The 25213-nt window shown below is 33.8% G+C and overlaps 1 long non-coding RNA gene across 1 annotated transcript in view; it reads left to right on the top strand.

The window, feature by feature from the left end:
• Positions 1 to 23486, top strand: part of LOC308658719 — a 31676-nt gene extending 8190 nt beyond the window's left edge. Inside the window, exons 2-3 of the long non-coding RNA XR_014024228.1 lie at positions 22414 to 22559; positions 23382 to 23486. This is a non-coding gene — a long non-coding RNA (uncharacterized lncRNA). The remainder of the gene's footprint in view (positions 1 to 22413; positions 22560 to 23381) is intronic.
• The last annotated feature ends 1727 nt before the right edge of the window (positions 23487 to 25213 follow it).

Below are 25213 nucleotides of genomic sequence, written 5' to 3'. Positions count from 1 at the left end.
TTACCTGTTCCTTTGTAATCCTACCCTTGCCCTTTTCTAAGAAACAGTTTCCCCAATAAAATCCAGCTCCAGAACACACACACACACACACACACACACTCTCTCTCTCTCTCTCTCTCTCTCTCTCTCTCTCTCTCTCTCTCCCCCTCCCCCTCTCTCCCTACCTCCCTCTCTCCCTCTCTCCCTCTCTCCCTTGTGGGAGCCTGAGGCCCTGAGCCGGAAGCCATCCTGAAGCTTATAAAAAGGTATTCCATGTCTGTGGTATTTTGTGTCACCCCAGATTCACACTCACACGAGTGACTTTGGTTCAGTTGCCCTCGCTGGATGTGGGCAGCAAGTTACCTTGAAGCTGTCTAAGGTAGTAAGACTAACCATATTCTGATTTTGCCTTTGAAGGTTGTTATTTTGGGTATATGGTGGGGGTGAGGGGTGCTGTTTCAGATGAATATGGGATTTCTTTTCTATCTTCAAAGTTTGTTTTGTCCAAATGATTTCAAAGAATATCAATAGCAATTTCATTTTGTTATAGTAGCAGTTAAATCTGAGGAACTTCCTGAGCATTTCCTTCACAGGTTTAGATGTCAGCTCCCCATTCTCCTTTGTTTTCACCACTTACAGTCTTTACTTGTTTCTCAAGTCTCTTAATTTTATCATGAAGGGATAATTTTTTTCCTGGTTGAATTGCATTTGCTTCTTCAGATTTAAAGTGTTTGTCACATTCCATTGGTCCATCTCACTGAATACTGAATTCCCCTGCCGCCTGCATAATCCTTGTCCTCTCACCTTTTTGGAGCAGAAGGGACATTTTCTGGCTTTAGAATATTGTAAGCATCAACTTGAGATAATTGTCTTTTTAGAGATTGTGTATCCTATGTAAAGGTAGAACCAGCTGTGTGTAGTACTTTAGATAAAAGTACCACCACTTGTTTCTGTTCCATTGAAAGTCAAGGACTTTCCAGTAAGACCACCAGTGCCAAACTGCTGCCTGGCTGATGGACTTGAACTGAACTGACTATATGACACCACAAAAGATCTGTAGAAACTCAATGGAATGAAGAAGTAGATGACTTAGTGAAGAGTGAACAATTGCTGAGTCCTAAGGGAAAGAATATTGTGGATTTTGTGACTTACAAGGGGTATAATTTAATATCATTCCCACAAATATATTTTAAGACTTCATTTTGAGGTAGTATTGGACATTGTATTTCTTTGTCTTCTTTACCAACAGGTGAAGATTTGATAGATCATGAATGAAAAAGGCTCATCAGGTTGATTTTTTTCTGCTCGGGTAGCAATTGCAGGCATGATTTGGTGTCTTGACTGGTCTGGAGACACCAAGATGGAATTGGATGTCTAACTGGCTGGGTCCTTCCCTCTCCATGTAGTCTAAAGGCATCCTCAAGTGGGCTCTGTCTATAACAGCATACTCACACTTGTTAAATAGTGACTCCTGGGCTCTGAGAAGCTTTGCCTTTGGGGACTCTTGACAGTTCTTGAGAAAGACTGGCTCTATATAACCCTACAGAGCCACCTAAAATTGCTTAATTGAAAGGTTTCCTAACTTTTGCATTTAATTCTTTCTTTGTAGTTTATTACTGCTTTTTTATATTTCTAAGTTGCAGAAGTTAACTTTTCTCTTAGTTGTTCTTTAAAATGTTTGTCATTTTTCATTGCTATAAACACTTACCAGTGATAGTTTTAAAAATTATTAGAAAATATTTTACTCGTGTGAAATGAAAAGGATAATATGGCATACACTCATGTTCTACATCCTGACTTAAAGAAGAAAACATTACCACTACAGTTGATGCTGAGGTGAACTCTTTGCTTTTTGTATACTTTGGAGAGAAGTTTAATAGATTTGGAAAACAGTAAATTTAAAAGTTCCTAAAATACATTAATTGTAAGTACAGTAAAAAAATACGTATGCACACATACACTCACTATATATACTTACATGTACAATATGTACAATTACATATAATTCTGCATGTTTTCAAATTTTTAATCATGTCATTCTGTATTTGTTCTTCATATTAATATTAATAAACCAGTGCTTTCATTTTTATTGTCATTTATTATTCCATGTTATGAATATAGTTATCCCTCTGTATTCTCAACATGTGGGTTTCAGGACCTCACCTCCCAATGCCAAAATCTTTTGATACTCACTTCCTTATATAAAATGATATGGCATTTGGGTACATTGCCCATTCTGTGTTATACTTTCTAGGTTGTAATACCTAATACAATGTAAATGGTTACATAGTATCATTTAGAGAATAATATTTAAAAAAGTCTGTAGTTGTTGAGTACAGGTGCAACTTTTCCCCCCAAAGATTTTCAATCCATGTGTGGCTGAATTTGTGAATATGGACCATGAGGATTTAGAGGGTTGACTATGATAGTTCTTTTTTTTTTAATTCTAATTAGTTATACATGACAGCAGAATGCATTTAAGTTCATTGTACACAAATGGAGCACAGCTTTTCATTTCTATGGTAGTATACAATGTAGAGTTGCACCATATGTGCAGTCATACATGTACCTAGAGTAATGTTGTCTGTCTTATTCCATCATCTTTTTTACCCCCATGTCCCCTCCCCTCCCCTCCCTCCCCTTTGCCCATTTTCTTGTGCATATAAGATTTTCTTTCTAGGACAAAGGTCAGAAACCTTTTTCTGTAAAGGACCAGAAAGTATCGTACATTTTGTAGTTCACACAATGTCTGTCACAGTTAACACTTGTGAGCATTCATAGGTAATACAAAAGAGTATGACTGTGTTCCAGTAAAATTTTATTTATGGGCATTGACATTTTGAGATTTTCATTTGTTATGAAACATTCTTCTTTTGATCCCCCTTTCCCCCACCATTAAAAATGTAAAAATCCTTCCTACTTCATGAACCTTATTAGAAACAGAGCAGGCCAGATTTGGCTGGGCCATAGTTTGCTGACACCTTTCCAAAAATATACTTTAAGCAATGGAATTATTGGAACCTAGAGCATGTGCAGTTACAGCTTTGCTCTAGGTACTGCCAAATTGACCTTCAAAGTGGTTTCAGTGGCATTCTACCCTCCTCTACTCTGATACTGGGGATTGAATCTAAGGGTGTTCTACTACTGAGCTACATCTCCAGCCCTTTCTAGTTTTTTTTTTTCTTTTTTGAGAGAGAGAGAGAGAGAGAGAGAGAGAGAGAGAGAGAGAGAGAATTTTTCAATATTTATTTTCTCGTTTTCGGTGGACACAACATCTTCGTTTGTATGTGGTGCTGAGGATGGAACCCGGGCCGCACGCATGCCAGGCGAGCGCGCTACCGCTTGAGCCACATCCCCAGCCCCCTTTCTAGTTTTTGAGACAGGATTTTGCTAAGCTGCCCAGGTTGACCTTGAACTTGTGATCCTCCTGCCTCAGCCTCCCAAGTGGCTGAGGTTATAGGCATGAAAGTGGTAAGCTTGTACAAAGATTTCTCATATATTCTTCACTTGTTTCCTGAAATGTTAATTTTACCACAACTGCTTTTTCATATTTTTTCCTTCAGATATATATTTATATTTACATAAACAAACATTTTGGGGAACTATTTGAAAGTGAATTTTGAACATGATGCTCATTTACCCCCACTTAATTCATTAGTCCTCTTCCTTTTGCTTTTTTTCCTTTTTTTAAGAAACTGTACACTCTTTTATAACCATTAATGTACCATTATCAAGAACAGAAAATTAACATTGATATCATGCTGTTATCTAATCTACAAACTTTTTCCTTCAATTTTTTTTACCACTTGACCTAAAAATATTCCTTAATAGGAAAAGAAAATTTTCTTACTCATGATCTCATACAGAATCTATATTACATTTATTTGTCATGTCTTTTATCTCTCTTAATCTAGAAATAGCTTTTCAGTCTTCCTTTGTCTTTCCTGACCTTTCTGTTTTTGAAGAAAATCAGGTAGTTATTTTATAGTTTGGGTTTATCTCAATTTGAGTTTATCTGATTTTACCTCATGATTAGATTCAGTTTATGCATTTTTAAGTAAGAAATGCCCTTTGCCCCTCTCAGTTTGTCATATCTATGACCCAGGATGCCAATTTGTCCTTTTACTAGTGAAATTACCTTATCACGTAGGGTGTTGTTTAACAGATTTCTTGACCTAAAGTTCTCTTTTTCCCTTTTTAATTAGTAAGTATTGTGTGGAGAGATAGTTTGAGATACATTTGAGACAAATCCTATTTTTCATTAGAGTTCACCCACTAGTTTTAATATCCATTAACAATTCATGACTGAATTCAATATTACTCTAATGGTTCTCAAATTCTGATTTTCCTATACGTTTATTCTAATTTCTTATACATTTATTTCTTTCTACTAAAAATATTTAAAACAACCAATCTTTTTTTCTATCAGATACACCTACTGTCTACTGTCTACTGTCTTCAATTTTTGAGCCTTTCTGGGGTTTTTATACATGAATGTTTTGTTCTTACTGGTTTTCTTCACCTTGCAAAGTGCCCCACCTCCACCCCCAAATGGGACCTTCACTACATGATTGAATAGACTTGTTGATAGCTTTTTGCAAGGGGGAAAGTTGATGAAGGGTTTTATAATTATTTTGTAGATTAATATAGTTCTCTTTTTTGGCGGGGGCTGGGAGAGTGCTGGGAATTGAACACTGGGCTTTATGCCTGCTAGGCAAGTGCTTTACCGCTGAGCTGCATTGCCAGGCCTTTTTTTTTTTAAAGTTGAGATGGTCTCATTAAGTTGCTTAGGGCTTCAGCCTCCTGAGTTGCTGGGGCATGCACCATGGTGCCCAATTCAAGGAAATTTTCTTCTTTTCCTAATAAAAGTATTTGTTGTTTATGGTAAATGGGTATCATGAATTACAGTCATAATTTTCAAATGTTAGCTTGCTTTTTGGAGTCAACTCTGTAATTGTAATGAATTGCTCCTTATAAATCATAGGACTTGATTGCTAATTTTTCCTTAAGGTTTTATATCTGTCTTCATATGAGATTGCTCAGTAATTTTTCTTTTTTTCATGCCTTTAGTATCAAGTATTCTGGTTTCACAAAATGAACTGCAAAGTATTCCTACTCTTTTATTTTCTGGAAAAGTTTAGGTTAAGATTGGTGCTGTTTTCTTAAAAAGTTGGAAAAAAATACTGGCAAAACTTTCTAAGTCTTAAGTTTTTCTTTGTGGGAAAATTTGTAATACTTATTTGTTTTATTGATATAATGTTAAAATTTTCTTTTGTTTGGGCTTGATAATGCGTGCCTGGAAATCCCAGTGACTTCGGAGGTTGAGGCAAGAGAATGGCAAGTTCCAGATCAGCCTTGCCAATGTAGCTAGACCCTATTCAAAATAAAAAATAAAAGAGGTGGGAATGTAGCTCAGTGGTAGAGCACCCCTGGGTTCAGTCCCTAGCTCCACACAAACAAAACAAAATATCAATTTTTGCTTCTTGTTAGTTTGGTAATTTGTGTCCTCATAGTTGCTTAGGTCTTTGCCTTCTTTTGTCAAGTAAGTTCCTACTCATTTATCAAAATTTCACCATTCATCACTTTTGTTACATCTCTAATCTACTGTTATCTCCTCTCTGTTGTTGTTTTTTGTTTTTATTTTTTAATTCTGATGGGTTTCTGCTTTTCCCCTCTTTACATTATTGTCATTTTAGTGAAAAGTATGTAGAAAAAATATATGTGTTAGCTGAAAGTTTAGGAGTAGAACATTTGCCTGGCATGCACCAGACCCTAAGTTTGATCCCTATCACTGCAGTTGATGAGTTAGTAAATGAAAGAATAAAAAAGTATGTGTTTAATTTGTTATTAACTGGGGTCTTTCCTTAACCTTTTTATTTTCTTTCTCTCCTTAATTTTGTAAGCAGAATATAGTGTATAATTTTCCACTCATAATCACAAATGTCAACCATAATAGTTTGTAAATACGCTCAGGGACTTCTGGGGGTTTTAAGTGTTTTTTTTTATATTTATTTTTTAGTTGTAGTTGGGACACAATAACTTTGTTTTATTTATTTTTATGTGGTGCCAGGGATGGAACTCAGGGCCTTGCATGTGCTAGTTGAGTTCTCTACTGCTGAGCCACAGCCCTGGCCCCAGAGTTTTAAGTTTTTATCCCTACTTACTATGCTAGGAATCAAACTCAGTTTTTTTTAATTTATTTACTTTTTAGAATTAATTTTTTTACCTCATTGGCATTTATTACTTTATGAAGTTGTTGTTTTGCACTTATCTGTAGCCTTTATTCTATCATGTACTGGGATACTGTATGATTAGGTTTGTAAGAGTTCTGTGTATAAATCCCTAATTCCTTTAGTGGGTTTTAACTTTTTGAAACAGGTTCATTTTACATTCAGTGTTTTAACATTTATTTAGGAATACTTTTAAATTTATAGAGAACTTTTGAAGATGATATAGTTTCTATATATCTTTTAACCAGCATTCACTAATATTGCCACCTAACATAGCCTTTGTATATTTGTGAAGACTTGGAAATTTAACATTACAATACTAATACTTTATTACTGATTTAATTTGAATTTCTCTAGTTATTCCACTAATGTTTACTAAATGTTTTTGAGTCCAATTTGGCTTGGAATGTTTGTCATGTCTCCTTTATCTACTCAGATTTTTGACAGGTTCCCAATCTTTCCTTATTTTTCTTACCACTGACAGTTTTATTCTTGTTTGTTTGTTACTGGGGATTGAACCCAGGGATGCTCTACCACTGAGCTACATCTCCAGTGCCCCCCACCCCCCGTTTAAAAAAAATTGACTGGGCTGGCGCCGGGCTTCCTCCTCCTCCGGTCTGGGCAGAAGATAAAGTGGGCCCTAATCTTCATCACGTGGGGGCAGGCCCCAAATTTCTTAATAAGACACCTATAGCACAAGAGTTAAAACCAAGAATCAACAAATGGGACGAATTCAAACTAAAAAGTTTTTTTCTTAGCAAGAGAAATAATATGTGAAGTGAATAGGGAGCCTACATCCTCAAAACAAATTTTTACCCCTCAAACTCTAATCTCTAGAGTATAAAAAGAACTCAAAAAGTTAAACAACAAAAAAGCAAATAACCCAATCAACAAATGGGCCAAGGACTTGAACAGAAACTTCTCAGAAGAGGATATACAATCAATCAAGAAATACATGAAAAAATGCTCACCATCTCTAGCAATCAGAGAAATGCAAATTAAAACTACTCTAAGATACCATCTCACTCCAATAAGAATGGCAGCCATTATGAAGTCAAACAACAACAAATGCTGGCGAGGATTGGGTGGGGGGAAAGGTACACTCATACATTGCTGGTGGGACTGCAAATTGGTGCAGCCAATTTGGAAAGCAGTATGGAGATTCCTTGGAAAGCTGGGAATGGAACCACCATTTGACCCAGCTATTCCCCTTCTCAGACTATACCCAAAAGACCTAAAAAGTGCATACTACAGGGACACAGCCACATCAATGTTTATAGCAGCACAATTCACAATAGCTAGAATGTGGAACCAACCTAGATGCCCTTCAATAGATGAATGGATTAAAAAATGTGGCATTTATATACAATGGAATATTACTCAGCACTAAAAAATAACAAGATCATGGCATTTACAGGCAAATGGATGGCATTAGAACAGATTATGCTAAGTGAAGTTAGCCAATCCCTAAAAAACAAATACCAAATGTCTTCTCTGATATAAGGGGGGTGACTCAAAATGGGATAGGGAGGAAGAGCATGAGAAGAAGACTACCACTAAATAGGGAAGAGAGGTGGGAGGGAAAAAGAGGGAGAAGGGGAGTTGCATGGAAGATGGAAGGAGAACCTCATTGTTATACAGAATACGTATATGATGTTGTAATGATAAAAAGAAAAAAAAAGTGTGTCACATTAGATTGGATAGAGAGAAAAGATGGGAGAGGAGGGGAGGAGTAGGGAGGATAGGAAGGGCAGCAGAATAGAATAGACAATATGATTGATGTATGTACATTCCATGTATGTATTATATGTCAAAATACATTCTGTCATGTATGACTAAAAAAAATTTAAAAAAATTGAGATAGTCTTGCTAAGTTGCTTAGGGCCTCTTGAAGGTGTAGAGGCTGGCCTTGAACTTGCAGTAAGTCCTCCTGTCTCAGCCCCCCAAATTGCTGGGATTACAGGCAGCTGCTACTGTATAGAAGGTACTTCAGTTTGATTTGTCTGATTTCTTTGGTGATTAACCTGGCATTATGAATTTTGTAGATGAAAACCAAGAGAGCTGAAGTATCATCTTCATCATATTGTATTAAAGGATATAAGTTAGGAATAAGACATATCAGTGTTGATGTTGACATTGATCATTTATTTTGGCCAATGTACTATTTATCAGGTTTCTCCACTTTCAGTTTTTTCCCCTTTTGGTTGTCTTTTTTTTTTTAACAAGTTACCAAGTCCAGTACATACTCATGGGAAGGAGAATTAAGTTCTCTCTTATAGGAAGGAATGTGTGACTGCTATTTGAAATTTTCCTATGAAAATTTCTCTGTATTTATTTTAATTGTGGGATTATAATCCAATGCTATTCTCATGTTTTACTAAAATTGTGCCAATTTTGCTAGACTTTTGGGGAGTTCTTTCAGGTTGGTTCCTCAACTCATCTGATGTTGCGTTGCAGCCCCCCACCCCTTCCTTTTTTTTTTCTTTTTAAAGCACTTTCTTATATTCTGGCACTATAAGATATACCAGTTTCAACTTGTATTTTTCCTGCCTCTCCCTTAAAATTAGGCATTTTCCCCATTAAGATCTCTGATTCCTTTATTGGAGAAAATGGTATATAAAATCCAAGATTGGATTGTGGGCATGCTTGTTGCTACTGGGGTATTGCTGCTTCTGGATCCTCTTATAGGACAAAGTCCTAGCCATTTATACTAATGTTATAACACATCTATATTTACATCTGACTATCTGTATGTATATACTAAATAAACATGAGTTCATATTGATATCTCTGACTCTAATTCAGCACTACAGAGAATAGTTTAGCTTTCCATTCTTGCTTATTTGTGACTTCTTTCTCCAACAAGAAGAAATCTTGTTCTCATTATCTACTATTATTTATTTATATTTTTAACACAGTATATATGTAAAGAAGTTTCATATTAGGTCATGATAAGTTGTTTCCTCCTGTTTCATGGTATTTTTGGTTGTGAATTCATATTTGAAATTAATTTTTGAGACTTGCATTTATGTTTTATGTATTTTAAGAGAAAATTTGTTTGCTTATGTAAGTCACATTGAGTCTTCCCACTCCTTTAAGAAGAGGTTTTTTTGTAATAAAATTACAACGATGCCTACTTTTATTTCTGTTCTATTTTCTGTCTCATAAGTTTGTTTATTCCAGCTATCTTAGATAAGTGGAATAATACAGTATTTGTCTTTTGTTTCTTGCCTGTTTGAGTAGTGTTTTCAAGTTTCATCTAAGTCGTAGCATATATCCAAATTTCATTCTTTCAGGAGCTGAATAATACTACAGAGTGTGTATGTGTGTATACATACACCATATTTTGTTTATCTGTTCTCTTAGGAATAGACATTTAGATTGTTTGCACCTTTTCACTTATTATAAATGCTTCTGTGAAGGTTGGTGCACAAGTGAATCCATATTTTCAGTTATTTTTGAGTATATGCCCAGAAGTTGAATTGCTGGATTATGTAGCTGATTTACTTATTTTTTCCCTGGTGGTACTGGATATTGAATCCAGGGCACCTTGCCACTGAGCTTTACCCCAGCACTTTTTTTTTTTGAGACAGAGTCTCACCAAGTTGCTGAGTCCTGCCTCAACTTCCAGACTTACTGGGATTATAAGTGGCATCACTCCATCTTGCATGGGTGTTTAACTCTTTGAGAAACAGCCAGACTTTTTCCACAGTGACTGTACTATTTTACATTTCCACCAGCAATGCACTGGAGTTCCAGCTCACTACTTTACATTAATAATAATAATAATAATAATAATAATAATAATAATAATAATAATAATAACAGCAGCCATCCTAATGGGTGAGAAGTAGTTTCCCATTATGGTTTTAATCTGCATTTCAGTGATGGCTAATGATGTTTTCATGTGAGGTTTTACTTATTTTTGGAATTATTTTTTTAACCAGAACATTTTATTGCTTGACTAGTTGTTGAGATTCTCAACATGAACTGGATATTTCAGTAGCTGCCCTCACAGATTTAGGTGTTCTTTAATGGAGTCTCTGCCTTAATCTGTGGCATATGATTTTTAGGTGCCTCATTTGAATAGTAGTATTTTGTTCTTTTAGCCTTGACATACAGTTATATTTTCTCTTGTGCCTAGTAGGGTAGCCATATTTACCACAGGTCAATTTCTGAAGGTGGTAGGCCTTAGAGCAACTGCAGTGGCAGTGTGGGTATCTTAATTGCTTTCCAGGTGATGACATTCCCTTCATTATCATCCTTTGCTTTTTGAAACAAAAGAGAGGCTGTTTTAATTATGTACTTTGCTGGGCCATGTAGGTTGTGAAATTCTGGCCTCAAACCTTAATAATTATGTGCTTATGATTAGGAATTCCCTAATGGTTTTAGTTCATTTGGGCTGCTATTAACAAAGTACTATAGACTTAAACTATATATATAAAGTTCTGAAGGTTGGAAAGTCAGATTAAGGTATCCAGATGCAGTATTTGATAAGGGCTTGCTTTCTTTATAGATGTGTTCTGACTGTTCTGTGGTTGAAGGGCAAACAAACTCCCTTATGCCTCTCTCTTTTTTTTTTAAATAAGGACATTAATCGCATTTATGATGGCTCTACCCTATGCCTTCTAAAGGCCCTCCCTCTTTTTCTTTTTTTAATTTTTAGTTTTAAATGAACACAATACTTTTATTAATTTATTTTTATGTGGTGCTGAGGATGAACCCAGTGCCTCACATGTGCTTTACTCCAGCCCAGGCCTTCCTTTTAATACCATCACCTTGGGGTTGGGATTTCAACATCTGAACATTTATGCTATAACACTGACTGTGAGGTAGACACACAGATAATTTATTTGTCTTTAGTTCAACTCAGAATCCTAGAGTCAAGGATCAAACATTACAATTATTCTTTAGTGAATCCCTTTTTTCTCTTTTTCCCCCCGGCTCACCTCGTTGGAGTGTTATCCTCCTGGTTTTCTGTTTTTTAACCTTATGTGTCATTGTGCAAAAATTCTGAAATTAATCTCCTTAAAGCATAGGCTCTAGGACATCAGGCTCTTTTTTGTCATATGGCTCCAAGACATATGCCAGCTTTGGAACTTTATTTATCTTTCTGGATTCCTACTTTCTAGTTATTTATGACTTCAGGGGGGTTCAGCTATATGCTTACTTTTTTTTTTTTTTTAAACATACCGAGCATTTTTGGTATTCTGATTTGAAGTTTTTCTGGACATCGAATTAACCATCTTGCCAACACAGGAAACCTTGTTTTATTTTTCTTCTGTTAAAAGCAGAGATGATGGAATTTAAGGAAAAGGCTAGAGGTTTGGATATAGTTCTCATGAGTAAAGCAAGCAAACTATTTTTAAATTAGTCATTAATTTCTAGAATTGGTGATCAAAGGAAACTTAGGGGTGATTTTATACATTTGTACATATTCATGTGATTCTCCCCATTTTTATTATATCTTACTAATTTGAGCTTCTTTGTGTAGCAGATACATATAATGATTAGAAAAAAAAGAACATTTTAATGTGTTTTCTCTTTGGAGAAAATAAGATGTTTACAAAAAATAGTTTAAAAAAAAGAAGAAGAAGAAGAAGAAGAAGGGCTCAGGATATAGCTCAGTTGGTAGAGAGCTTGCCTTGCATGCACAAGGCCCTTGGATCAATCCCAGCACCACCAAAAAACAAACAAATAAAGAAACAAAAAAAAAAACACCACCACCAACAAAAAAAAACCCACAAGAAATTTTAGAATAATCAAAGAGCTTGGGAAATGTTCAGATTTGTTTTGTATTGAATAGCTCTATTAATAAATACTTATTTCAGTTTGTTTTTATTTCAGCTTTGGCTAGATCAGAGTCTAAGAGAGATGGAGGTTTTAAAAATAATTGGAGCTTTGATCATGAAGAAGAAAGTGAAGGAGATACAGATAAAGAGTAAGGACTTTTTTCCCTCAGATATTTTATAAGAATGAAATTTCTCATTAGAAAATTAACCTTCAATGGAAAGATTTTTAAGAGTATGGTGTTTACTTGAAACATTTAACTCAGTAACATTAAGGAAAGACAAAGCAATTCTTTATTGGTAAATAATTTTACTGTTACATTTGTCAGTCTTTTGAAATTCCTTTGAAATATAGAAATATGTGAATATAATATATGTAACCTCATGATTAAAAACTGATCATGCAATAGAAATTTTCAGATTAAGAAAATTATTATTAAAGAATAGGTACGCTGGGCAGCAATTTGAAGAGCCACCATTTGTCATGAGTGACCCCAGATTAAGAACCTTGAATTTTGTATGAAAGCTTTAAGTCCTAAAGTTTCTTTCTTTTCCCTTTGTGACCCTACCACTACCACATTCATTGTAGATCATATTTCACTTGAGAAAGTAGTGCCATTGTAAATGATAAGCACAGATATTTACCCAGGCATAAGTTTAAGCAGAGTGTCCATTAGACTTTATTAGTGTACTTGGAATGAATGCTGTGTAAAGATTTTAAATTAAGCCAGGTGTGGTGGCGCATGCCTGTAATCCCAGCAGTTTGGGAGGCTGAGGTAAGATGATCATGAGTTCAAAGCCATCCTCAGCAATTTAGTGAGGCCCTAAGCAATTTAGGGAGACCCTGTGTCTAAATAAAATATTTTAAAAGGGGCTGGCTGGTGTTGTTGCTCAATGGTTAAGCAACCCTGGATTAGATCCCCAGTACCAAAAATAAATACTAGTTTTAAATTTTAGTTTAATATTATTAGTACTTTTAGCACATCATGAGATTTGTATTGCACATTTGATGCTGTTTTTATTTCTTGATTTTATTGCCCTTGTGTCCCACTGGTTAAACGAAAGAAATCCTGGTATACATGAGTATACACACAAAGTTCTACCAAAAATATAAATATTTTTTGGAAATCTTGATGCAAAAATTATGTTGACTAAATATTGTAGGTGCTTTATTTCTATCTGGGAAATAGCTCTGTTCATTATTACCACTTTATGTGCCTTCAAGTTATATTTGAAGAAGAGCTTTGAACTGGTAAGTTTCTTAAAGTCAGTTTTTTATGGTCTTTTTTTTTGTCTTCTGATTAATTTTCAATTTAAATTTTCTTCTTATAGACATTTAGTATTTACATAGTTTTGAGAAAATATAACTAAATTATGAAATTAAACTAAAGAGAAAGTATACTGCCTTTCAAACATTTTGGTTTTTAGAATTTAAAAAGTTAAATAAAACATAGCTGGGCATGGTGGTGCATACCTGTAATCCCAGTGACTGGGGAGGCTGAGGCAGGAGGATCTTAAGTTTGAAATCAGCCTTAGCAACTTGGTGACACACTGTCTCAAAATAAAAAAAATAAAATAAAAAAAAGGGCTGGGAATGTGGCTCAGTGGTTAAGTGCCACTGGGTTCAATCCCTGATTAACCTTTCCCCCAAAGTTAGGATATATATAAAAGTAATGAAGCAAAATATTTTTTCACTCTTAGTTATAAGTAACAAGGATTTTTTTAAAATTATAAACAGTTTAGCAGAAGAATTGTCTTTAAAAATGTATGTTAGATTTTCTTTGTTGGAAGATTTGCCATGGTTATGTGATTTAAAAAAAATATTTTAAAGTGCTATACTGTGCAATTAATTTATGAATTGTACTCTGGTTCATCATGATCCTTGGGCTTCAGCTTTTTGATCATGTTACATATTGGTCTGATCTTTTAAAAATCTCAGGCCAGTGATTCTCAGTGGAGGGTTGATATTTTCAGGAGTGGTGAAATCATAAATATTTCACTGTGGCAGAAGCATTGAAATTAATTTTTTTCATTAGCTGATTTTTTTTTCCTTTGACAGTGTTTCTTCTTCTGCATTTTGTTTCTCTGTTCTTATTCCCTAAATGTCAATCCAAGAGAGAAAGGAAAAATGAATGAGAATATATAAAATTCATTGTTAAAAAAAAACACAAGATTTTCTGTTCATTTATAGTAGGAATCAATAATTCATGACCTATAGTTTCAATCTTGCCCACTACCTGATTTTTTTAATAATTTTATTGGTACACAGCTACATATGTATTTTATGACCTATTTTCACACTACAGTGGCAAAGATGAGTAGTTGCTACAGAGACTATATAGCCTGCAGAGCCTAAAATATTTTACTATTTACGAAAAAAGTTTTATGATTAGGAGGACATAAAGAATAAACCTTTTAATTTAATGTTTGGATTATAATTGTTAAAGTTTTTCCCCCTTATTTTCTGTGTAGTTGGGCAAATCTACTCAGTGTAGAAGAAGAGGAGGATTCTGAAACCTCAAAAGGAAAAAAGGCAAGTGTTGCTTTTAAATTTCTTTTCTTTTAGGTTATATACTAAAAGCTGTTACTTTAATTAAAAGACTTATTTGTTTGGTGAACTTCAAAATCCCCACTTCCCACCCCAGAGGCAAATAGGTATTCTTAGTTTCTTGTTTATCCCTATGGAAATGTGCATTAGTCGGCTTTTTATTAAAATAACAAAATATCTGAGATAATCAAGGTTATAAGCAAAAAGGGTTATTTGGTTCATGATTTTAGAGGTTTTATACCATGATTGCTTGGCCTTGTTGCTTTGGGCCTGTGACTGCATAGTACATTGTAGCAGGAATGGATAGTAATGAAAACGGTTTTCCTCATGACAGCTGGAAAACAGTAAGAGAGAAAGAGGGGAGCCAGGATTCCATGTACCTTTCAAGGGCTTACCCCCATGACCTAACTTCCTTCCATTAGGCCCCATCTCTAAAATAGTTCACCATCTTCCAGTACTACCACAGGCTCTGTCTAAGCCTATAACACATGGGCCTTTGGGGAACACTTATCCAAGCAATAGCAAAATATGTTACACATTATAAAGATGTATATTCCTACTCTATTCTATATGGTTGTATATTTTATACAGTTGAGGAAATATTATACGTAGTTTTTCTGATCTTGCTTTAATTTAATCTGGAGACTATCCATGAGAATTCATAAAAAGCACCCTCATTCTCTTCCATGGGTACATAGTATTCATTTGTATGGGGTACCTTATTAACACACATCATCACACACATCATCACACTTATTACAAGCTTATATTTTTTTATTTCTTAAGATAATGTTGAGTAAATTAGCCTTCTATATGGGTTATTTTTCATACATGCAAGCACATCTGTACGATGAGCTCTTACGCTCTTGTAAGTAGAGCTGTTGTTATCAGAGTAGGTGTGTAATGTGTGTGGGTGTGGTGTTCTTCCCCCACCCGGCTTTTTTTTCTTTCTTTCTTCTTTTGTTTCATTTTGTTATATGCTGCTGGGGATTGATCCAAGGACTTGCTTTTAGTAAGTGCTCTGCCATTGAGCTACATTCCAGCTCAGGACAGGTTTATTTCTAATTTTGACATACCTCATTACACTTAGGTGGCAGTGTCTAAAAGCATCTGTTTCCCCATACTTCTCTCACAATGTTATCAACCTTTTAATCTTTGCCAATAGAAAATAGCATCTTAATTTGCATTTCTTTTATTGTGAAAGAAGTTGAACACTTTTTCATTTAAGTAATCCATTTTTATTTCTTTATTAGGTAATTGTCAGTTAATATCCTTTGCCTGTTTTTTTTAATTTGGTCTTTAGAATATTATTGAGAATTTTGGGGGCTAGGGCTGGGGCTCAGTGGTAGAGCACTTGCCTAGCATGAGTGAGGCACTGGGTTCAATCCTTAGCACCACATAAAAATTAATAAACAAAATAAAGGCATTGTGTTCATCTACAACTAAAAATTAAAAAAAGAATTTTGTTTATAGAGACTAAGATGTTATTTCCATATTTCAGCTTCTCTCAAATTTAAACGCATCTTTAGCAGCATGGGCTAGTTTAATAATTTTTTTTTCAGAATACTACATACAATAATGGTGCATTTTACAGTGGATTCCAGTGCACAGGCTTTTCTCACTGTACTCTTGAGTCTCCCTGTGGTATATTTTTGAACAAAAGAGAAGTGTGAAATATCAGCCTTTTTAAAAAAATTTATATATGACAGCAGAGAATGTATTACAAATTCTTACTATATAAAAATAATTTTGTTTTTCTAAAACAAAAATAATTTGTCATCTAGTTATTGAAATAATAGGCTTTCTGAATTTTAGGGAATGATTTCATTAGGATTTGAGTGGCTAATAATTATATTTGTTACTTCTAGTCGCCATCCCCCCACTTTTTTAGGAAAACCCAATACTCTAAGAAATTATTAATTCTTACTAATACTTATTAATTTCACCTTTTTTGGGGGGGTAATCTGGGGAGTGAACCCAGGAACCACATGCATGTTAGGAAGTGCTCTACCACTGAGCTACATCGCCAGTTTGAGGATACAGTCCTTACTATGGTTTGGTCAATACTTCCTGTAAGATATTTTATATTTTGTGGGTTTTGTATTTTATTTAAAATATTGATATTGCATGTTTAGTTCATTTAGCTTATGCAGAATGTCTACATAAAATTATTTAACGAGGTCAGTTACATTGTCCTACCATTCTTATATCTGTAAAGGTCTATTGTCATTTTTTCACTTCATTTATATTTCATTTGTGTATTTATTAAATGTAAATATGCATCTTCACAATAATTGTTTCACTTCAGAATTCTAAGATAAATACAGTGTTGGTTTTGAGTTGAATTTGTTACCTGGTTGTGATAAGACACAGCAGATTTCAGTCTTTTTTAAAAGCATTTTTTATACCATGTTGTCTTTGAATCCTTTTCCTTTGATTTTCCCCTTGAGCAATATTTTTCTGAATATAGTCAGTAAATGCAAATTTTCATAACTTTTGCTTTTCCATTTTGCAATAACCCAATAAAAATCCTACTTTGGCCTAATATATCCAGTTTCTAACTCATCCTTCAAAGACCTTTGATAAAAGTGTTCTTAAAACAAGGAAAGAACCAACATCCTGCCATTATTTTACTTACTAAAAGAGAGTTCACATACCCTAGTATTTCAAATTATTTCTTGCAGAAATTTTTTTTAGATTCTAATACAGTAGAGAATTATATCTTTCTTTTGTAAAGTAGAAAAAGGAACTATTGTGAAAAGGGAAATGGGAAAGAGCTATTATATTAGTACCTTTCTCAAGATGATTTTAAAAGTAATTCAGTTTTAAGGAAATGTAAAACTATAGATTGAGATTTAGAAATTGATTTACTTAAAACTGTCCATAACTGTTTATCCTTTAGAAAGTTGTGTATTGGGGCTGAGGCTTTGGCTCAGCAGTAGCACACTTGGCTGGCATGTGCGAGGCACTGGGTTCAATTCTCAGTACCACATGTAAATAAAAAATAAAGGTTTATCAATAACTAATATATGTGTGTGTGTGTGTATATATATATTTTATGTATAAAATAAAGTTTAAAAAGTTGTTGTGTATCCCAGGAGTTTACATATCCTAAGATTTTGAATGGCTTGTGGTAATAAGAAGGTCTGTATGGATCCTTACTTGAAACCAATTTCTATTTCTATTGGAAAAAGTTTGTAATTCTGATGGAATTAGGAAAGACCTTTTATTTTTTTTTATTTTTATATTTTTTAAAATTTTTAATATTTATTTATTTTTTTTAGTTCTCGGCGGAAACAACATCTTTGTTGGTATGTGGTGCTGAGGATCGAACCCGGGCCGCACGCATGCCAGGCAAGCACGCTACCGCTTGAGCCACATCCCCAGCCCCAAGACCTTTTATTTTTGTTCATAGTGTCTTCATATGCTTTTTTAAAAAAAAACAGAATAATCTCTTTGCCTTTGGGCTTTGGTCTTGAATAGTTTCACTGGTCCTCTATAAAAAGACTTATGTCTTGAAGTTGAGCTATTATCTCCACGGATATTGCCTTTCTGCATTATTCTTTTGGGGATACTTAGTAGACAGCAGACTATTGTTTTTTTTCATATCCTTTATCCTGTGTTTTAAGTTTAATAGAAAAAAAAGATAATAAACAAGAAAAACATCACTTTCATATTCTAGGTAATATTCTTGGTTCTTTTTTCCAAATCACTCATTCTTATCTTCAGCTGTCTCTAATCTGCTGTTTAATCTGCCCTTTGATTTCTTTTATTTTCTTTATTCCTCCCACCCCCAACTACTGAGGACTGAATCTAGAGCTATAGCCCCAGACCTTTTTTCTTTTTTAATTTTGAGACGGGGTCCCTAAGTTGCCAAGGCTGGCCTTGATTTTGCAATCTTCCTATCTCAGCCTTTCTTTTTTTACATTTCAGTGACATTTATCATTTGTAGAACTTCTGTTGGTTCTTTTTCAAAATCACATTTTTTTTTCTCTTGGTATTTAGTGCTTTCTTTACTGTTTTAAGTTTTTGTTTGTTTGTTTTGTTTTTTAAAACCTTTTTTTTAGTTGTAGTTGGACACAGTATCTTTATTTTTATGTGGTGCTGATTATCAAAACTAGTGCCTCACACGTGTGAGGAGGGCGCTCTACCAATGAGCTACAGCCCCAGCCCAAGTTTGTTTTTTTTTTTAAGTTGTTGATAGACTTTTATTTTATATATTTATATGTGGTGCTGAGAATCGAATCCAGTGCCTCACACATGCAGGCAAGTGTGACAACTGAGCCACACTCCCAGCCCTGTTTTTATTTCAATTTTGGGATTTAAATGTTTTTAAACTTTTTTTTTTAAAGAGAGAGTGAGAAAGAGTGAGAGAGAATTTTAATATTTATTTTTTTAGTATTTGGCGGACACAACATCTTTGTATGTGGTGCTGAGGATCGAACCCGGGCTGCACGCATGCCAGGCGAGCGCACTACCGCTTGAGCCACATCCCCAGTCCCTGTTTTAAACATTTTTAATGCCAGTAATCTTTTAATGTCTTTTAGGGCTCTCTTATTGATCTGAAATTATTATGTGTTAAATTTCCTGAGCATCTGTTCTCTCCTAAAATTAACTATGTGATGATTTTTGCACATTTAGTAATTTCAATGAAATATTTATTCATACAGTAAATTTATTTTTTATTTTTTTATTGTTTTGATACTAGGGATTTAACTCCAGGGCACGCGACCACTGAACTGTATCCCCAGCCCTATTTTATATTTTATTTAGAGACAGGGTTTCGCTTTTGTTGAGGCTGGCTTTGAACTCAAGGATCCTCCTGCCTGAGCCTCCTGAGCTGCTGGGATTTCAGGCGTGCAGGGATTACAAGTGTGCACCAGTACACCCGGCTAGTAAATACATTTTGAACACAATGTTCTTGGTGCTAGCAAATAGATAAGTTTATTTTTCTTGTGGAACTTATTTTGTAGTTATTGGTTATGCATTAGTTACATAATGATTTATGTTATCATTTAGGGATTGGCAAATGGAAGGTTTATGAGTTGAATATGGCCTGCAAATTTTGGTCCATAAGCTAGAGTGGTTTTTACATTTTTAAATGCTTTAAAAAAAATCAAAGGATACTATTTCACAACAAGTAAATATATAAAATTGAAATTGGTGTCCATAAAGTAAAATTTTACTGGAAAACAACCATACTCATTTATATATTGTATTAACTATTTTTTATATTATAACAAAAGATTTGAATATTTGGATAGACTTTATATAAAATATCAGATTCTAAGTCTGTTGACAACTATCCACTTTTATAGCGTTTTGTGACATTTTATATGAAACTATGTAATTCATATAATGCATGGCACTAGCATTATATCTTCCCTAATGGCTACATTTTGTTAACATTATTAAATGTAGTTATTTAATAGTTTTTCTTTGTTAATGTGTAACTGACCTCAGTGAGGCCTGTGTTTTAGTTGGCTTAGTTTTGTGCTAATCCATCTGTTTTATAGCGCTCTTGCTTTTTTTTTTTTTTTTTTTTTTTCCTTTTTGCTTTTGCATTACCGGGGATTGAACCCAGGGGTGCTCTACCACTGAGTACTTCACCAAGCCTTTTAATTTTTTATTTTGAGATGAGGCCTCGTGAAGTTGCTGAGGCTGGCTTTGAGCTTGTGATCCTCTGCCTCAGCCCAAGCTGCTGGGATTACAGTTGTGCACCATTGTGCCTGGCTTTTAATTTTTATTTTGAGACAAGGTCTTGCTAAATTGCTCAGGCTGGCCTAGTTTGGGATCCTCTTGATTCAGTCACTTTAGTAGCTAAGATTATAGGCAAATGCTACCACATTTGGCTGAATGTATCATTTTGATTTTGTTAATAGTTATGCTCTAATTTGTAAGATAATCAGCCATAAATGGCTCCATTTTGTCTTATTTTCTCACCAATAATTTGAGGTAGCTTACCAAATTAAGAGTTCAAATAAAGTGATGGAAAATAAAAACTTTTAGGAAAAGTTAAATGTGGCAGGTATCTAAAATAGTTTATGTGTAGTGTTTTAATTCAGCAATTATCTCTTGAGTTTTTGTGCAGTTAGAATTATGTGATAAGATAAGCTTTACAAATTTACATTATGTGATTCTATTTTAAAGTGATTTCTTTTTCTTGGTGCTCTATTCCAAGTATGACAGATGGTAGGAAACTTTTTTCTAAGGGAATTTGACAATACAATAAAAGATCTTTTTTTTTTTTAATGAGATACATAGTTATCTGACAAAGCTAAAATTACTGGTTGTTTTCTTGTTGACTAAAATTACATAACCTATAAGCAGTGTATAGGCAACAAAATTGGAAAATGAAGAATTTTTAAGATCCTTTTGCTTATGATGGTGGAGTTTGTGTTGTCTATAGCCATCCTTTAGCTAGGGCTTTTTATGAGAGATACTTCTTGAGGTACTGTGGGTTTCTATATAAATACTTAGGGGAAAATCAAGATACTATCTTATGTTTTCTTTTTTTAATTTTTTATTGATTTTATTTCTTTTAAAATACATGACAGCAGTGGAATGCATTACAATTCTTATTACACATATAGAGCACAATTTTTCATATATCTGTATATAAAGTATGTTCACGCCAATTCATGCCTCTATACATGTACTTTGGTTTTTTTCTTTGCATTACAATTCTTAATACACATATATACCACAGTTTTTCATATCTCTGTTTGTGTATACAGTATGTTGACACCCAATTCAAGTCTTCATACATGTACTTTGTATAATGATGTCCATCACATTCTGCCACTCTTATGTTTTCTTGAAGAAATGTAAAAAAGAAAATAAAAGATTGTTTCAAAAATGAAATTAAGTCAGTGTGGTAGCACACACCTGTAATCCCAGCATCTCAAGAGGCTGAGACAAGAGGATTGCAAGTTCAAAGATGGCCCAAGTAACTTAGTGAGACCCTCTCTCAAAATAAAAAATAAAAAGGGTTGGAGATGTGGCTCAGGGCCTCTTGAGTTCAAGCCGTGGCACCAAAAAAAAAAAAAAAAAAAAAAAGAAAAATTAAACTGCTTGGTATGGTGGCACTCACCTCTAGTCCCAGCTATTCAGGAGGCTCAGGCTAGCATGGGTAACATAGAAGAGATCCTGTCTTAAAAAATAACAACAAATGAAAATTAAAGTGCATAAGAATGATTCAGAATGTTATTTTGGGAAAATTATCACTAAGAATTTAGGACCTTTTAGCCATAAATTGTTGGAAAACAGCTTTTAAGTGTCTTGTAAAATGACTATAACAAAGATTGGTGTCTTCAGTGACAGCTTAAGGAAGGCCATTATGTTATACTGATCTCCCCAAGGTGATTATAATATGTTTATGCTAACATTTGCATCCATGAAGGTATAAAGACATTATCTAAATTTCTGTGTTGATATAGAAACTTTCATGTAAAGCAAAAATCCTTACAGAAAAGCCTAAGTTAAATTGACTATTGATTGCCACATTTGGCAGTACTGTCCTTTGGATAGCAACAAGACTTTTAAGCATAGGAATTATTTTATCTTTTTCTCTCTGGAGAAAGCTATTCTAAGATCCACTATCCTCATTTTTTTCAACTATGTTTGGAGAGATTTACAGAAGAGAAAATATACTCCCCTTTCCTAAAAATATGCACTGTTTTTAGGGAAAAGTACTGTAATTGAATTACTCTCAGGTTTATGCCACTGTTGTTGCCACCCCCCTATCCCCAATAACATTTTACTTATTTTTTTTAACAAATGAGTTTTTAAATATTTATTGATAAATTTTATTTTTATTAACTCTTTATGTCTATTAACTCTTTAATATTTATGGATTTTTTTACAGTTAAATCAACCATCTGAAACTGTTGCTGCTAGTTCTGGTGATTTCATCTTGAAGACATATGTAAGACGAAATAAGACTGAAAGTTTTAAAACTTTGAAAGGCAACCCAATTGGACTTAACATGTTGAACAACAATAAGAAATTGAGGTATAAGCACCTCACCCCAGTACCCTACATAAAACATAAAGGGTTTAACACCAAAAGATAACTATCTTTTAACTATAAAACTACCCTGTACCTTTTCTTTTGAATTTGTCAGTAGGTCAAGATATACGATGGTCTTAATGTGTAGATTCTTTGCTTTGAATCTTGGGGGTAGGGTTGATTGCAGTGATGTCTTGATTCGGAATAGAACACTGCAAACAACATTTCAATAGGCAGTCATCTGATGTGTTTACTTTGATTTAGTTAGTGGAATTTCAGTGATAATATTAGAAATAGAAGGCATTGTAAGGTGGGATGGTCATAATGTCTTTTAAGATATTCTAATTCAGATTGTCTCAACAAGGGAATTTTTTTTCTCTTATAGATTTCTTATTCCTCTTCCAGATATAACCCAACTTTCATAGCGCTTATAGTGAACCACTGTTAACTGATTAGGATTGGACTATCAGTAACAAACCAGAAGTGGGGTTAAAAAATTGCTCTCCTCTATCACTTTATAAATAGCTGAGATCCATAAAGGTGAAGTAACTCTCAACTTAGTGGCAGAATCAGAAATAAAATTTAGGATTCTGGATTTCCGTTCTAGTGTTCTATTTATTATTTTTCCCCTGAAACTGTATGGGAAACATTAAAAAAAAAAAACCTTCCAAGTTACAATTTTGTACAGTTAATTGAGCTTATCTATAAATTTTTTTAAATGGTAAAGATTTTATTGTGTATACTTAGATTTTAGAAGAATTTATTTTGTCATTGTGTATGTAATTTTCTCTTGTTTAGATTATTTTTGTTTGTTAAATTTTGCAGTGAAAATACACAAAATGCATCATTATGTTCTGGAACTGTAGTTCATGGTAGACGTTTTCATCATGCTCATGCACAGATACCAGTAGTAAAAACAGCAGCCCAAAGGTAAGGATTCTAATTCTATTTGTTTTTAACAGGAGTTGTTTTTCTTTTTTTTTAAACAAACTTTTTTTTCCTTTGTGGAGAGAAAAAGAGGTAGATCTCTGAAATAATTTATGACCTGAAATTTTCTTATTTTATTTCTGTTTTTGAAATAATCACATTTTATAAATAGAGAATTTTAAAATACAAGTCACTGTATTGCATTACAATTCAATATCTAAGAGATATTTAAATTAAACTGATTTATGATATTGACCATACAGTGTTTGACTTAAAAATGCTCAGTTTTTGGTATTTGAGCTCTGGAGAGTAAAACTATAGCTATTACTTTATTTGCTTTGTAAGGTTTCATAGTAATAAAACAAATTATGCTATTTTTTAAATGTTTGAGATAATCTTGATTTTAGTAGATTTAGGAGTTCTCATTGATCTTGAAAGTCTGGCTTCAACATTGAAATAATGAAAACAATAGTTGAGGAAAGCCTGGTATGCTTTTGAGTTTTTTCAGAATGATTTTTGAAATGTTAACATCCCTTTCATTTGATTCTAGCAGTTAAATAGTGTACTGCATTATAAGTAGTCTTTTATAGCTGATAAAATTTAAAGACACATTTTAGATGCTATTTTTTGTTTTTAAAAATGAAAATCAAGGCTGGTACTCGTTTAAAAAATGTGTCTGGAACCTTAGGATTCCTTCTTATATATATTCCATGTTTATATAGATTTAAAAACCTTAAATCTCTCATAATTTTTTTTTTACTTAAATGTGTTATCAGAGTATCACATAAGATACTTGATAAGTTCAATTAAGACAAATTAATGTACATACCAGAAATTGGCTTTCCCTAATGCAAAGTACACAAACTCTTTACCTACATGTGGGACAAACATGAAAATGTGATAAAAGAGTAATTGTGGCAAGGGAAGAAGAGGAAACACATGCCCACGCACCGATCACACTAATAGAAACTGTTATTGATTAAAAATCTATATTCTTGATATTATGAAAATCTGGTCTAAGTGGAATTACTAATTTAAAATTTATTTATTTTATTTTTTATAGTGCTGAGGATTGAACCCAGGGCCTTGTGCATGCAAGGCAAGCACTGCCAACTGAGTATATCCCAGCCCTAATTTAAAATTTATAACAACATTGATTATATTTTACAGCTTAAAGTATTAAATTATTATTGCTTTTGAAGTTATCAGTTTGGTATTATTTACACCATGACCTATTCTCCTTCCTTTATGTCCTCATTGGAATGTTTGAAAGATGATTATAGTCTGGAAATTGGGTTGTGTTTCATTTTATTCTTTTTTAATATTTATTTTTTAATTGTAGGTGGGCATAATATCTTTATTTCATTTTTATGTGGTGCTGAGGATAGAATCCAGCACCTCACGTGCTCACTAGGCAAGCACTCTACTACTGAGCCACCACCCCAGTCCCTTATTCTTAATCTTTTATTTTTTTAACTTTATTTTTGGGGTTTGAGGGTACCAGGGATTAACCTCAGGGGCACTTGATACTGAGCCACATCTCTAGCCCTATTTTGTATTTTATTTAGAGACAGGACTGATTGCTTAGTGCCTTACTTTTGCTGAGGCTGACTCTGATCCTTCTGCCTCAGCCTCCCAAGCCACTGAGTTATGGGGGTGCTCCACTACGCCTGGCTTAACTTTATTTTTTTTCTGTGATGCTGAGGATTGAACCCAGTGATTCATGTGCT

Source organism: Spermophilus citellus, assembly GCF_964194105.1.
Source record: "Spermophilus citellus genome assembly, chromosome: 10".
Taxonomy (NCBI): domain Eukaryota; kingdom Metazoa; phylum Chordata; class Mammalia; order Rodentia; family Sciuridae; genus Spermophilus; species Spermophilus citellus.
The sequence above is the reverse complement of the archived record's forward strand: the minus strand, read 5'-3'. Positions and strand labels throughout refer to the sequence as shown.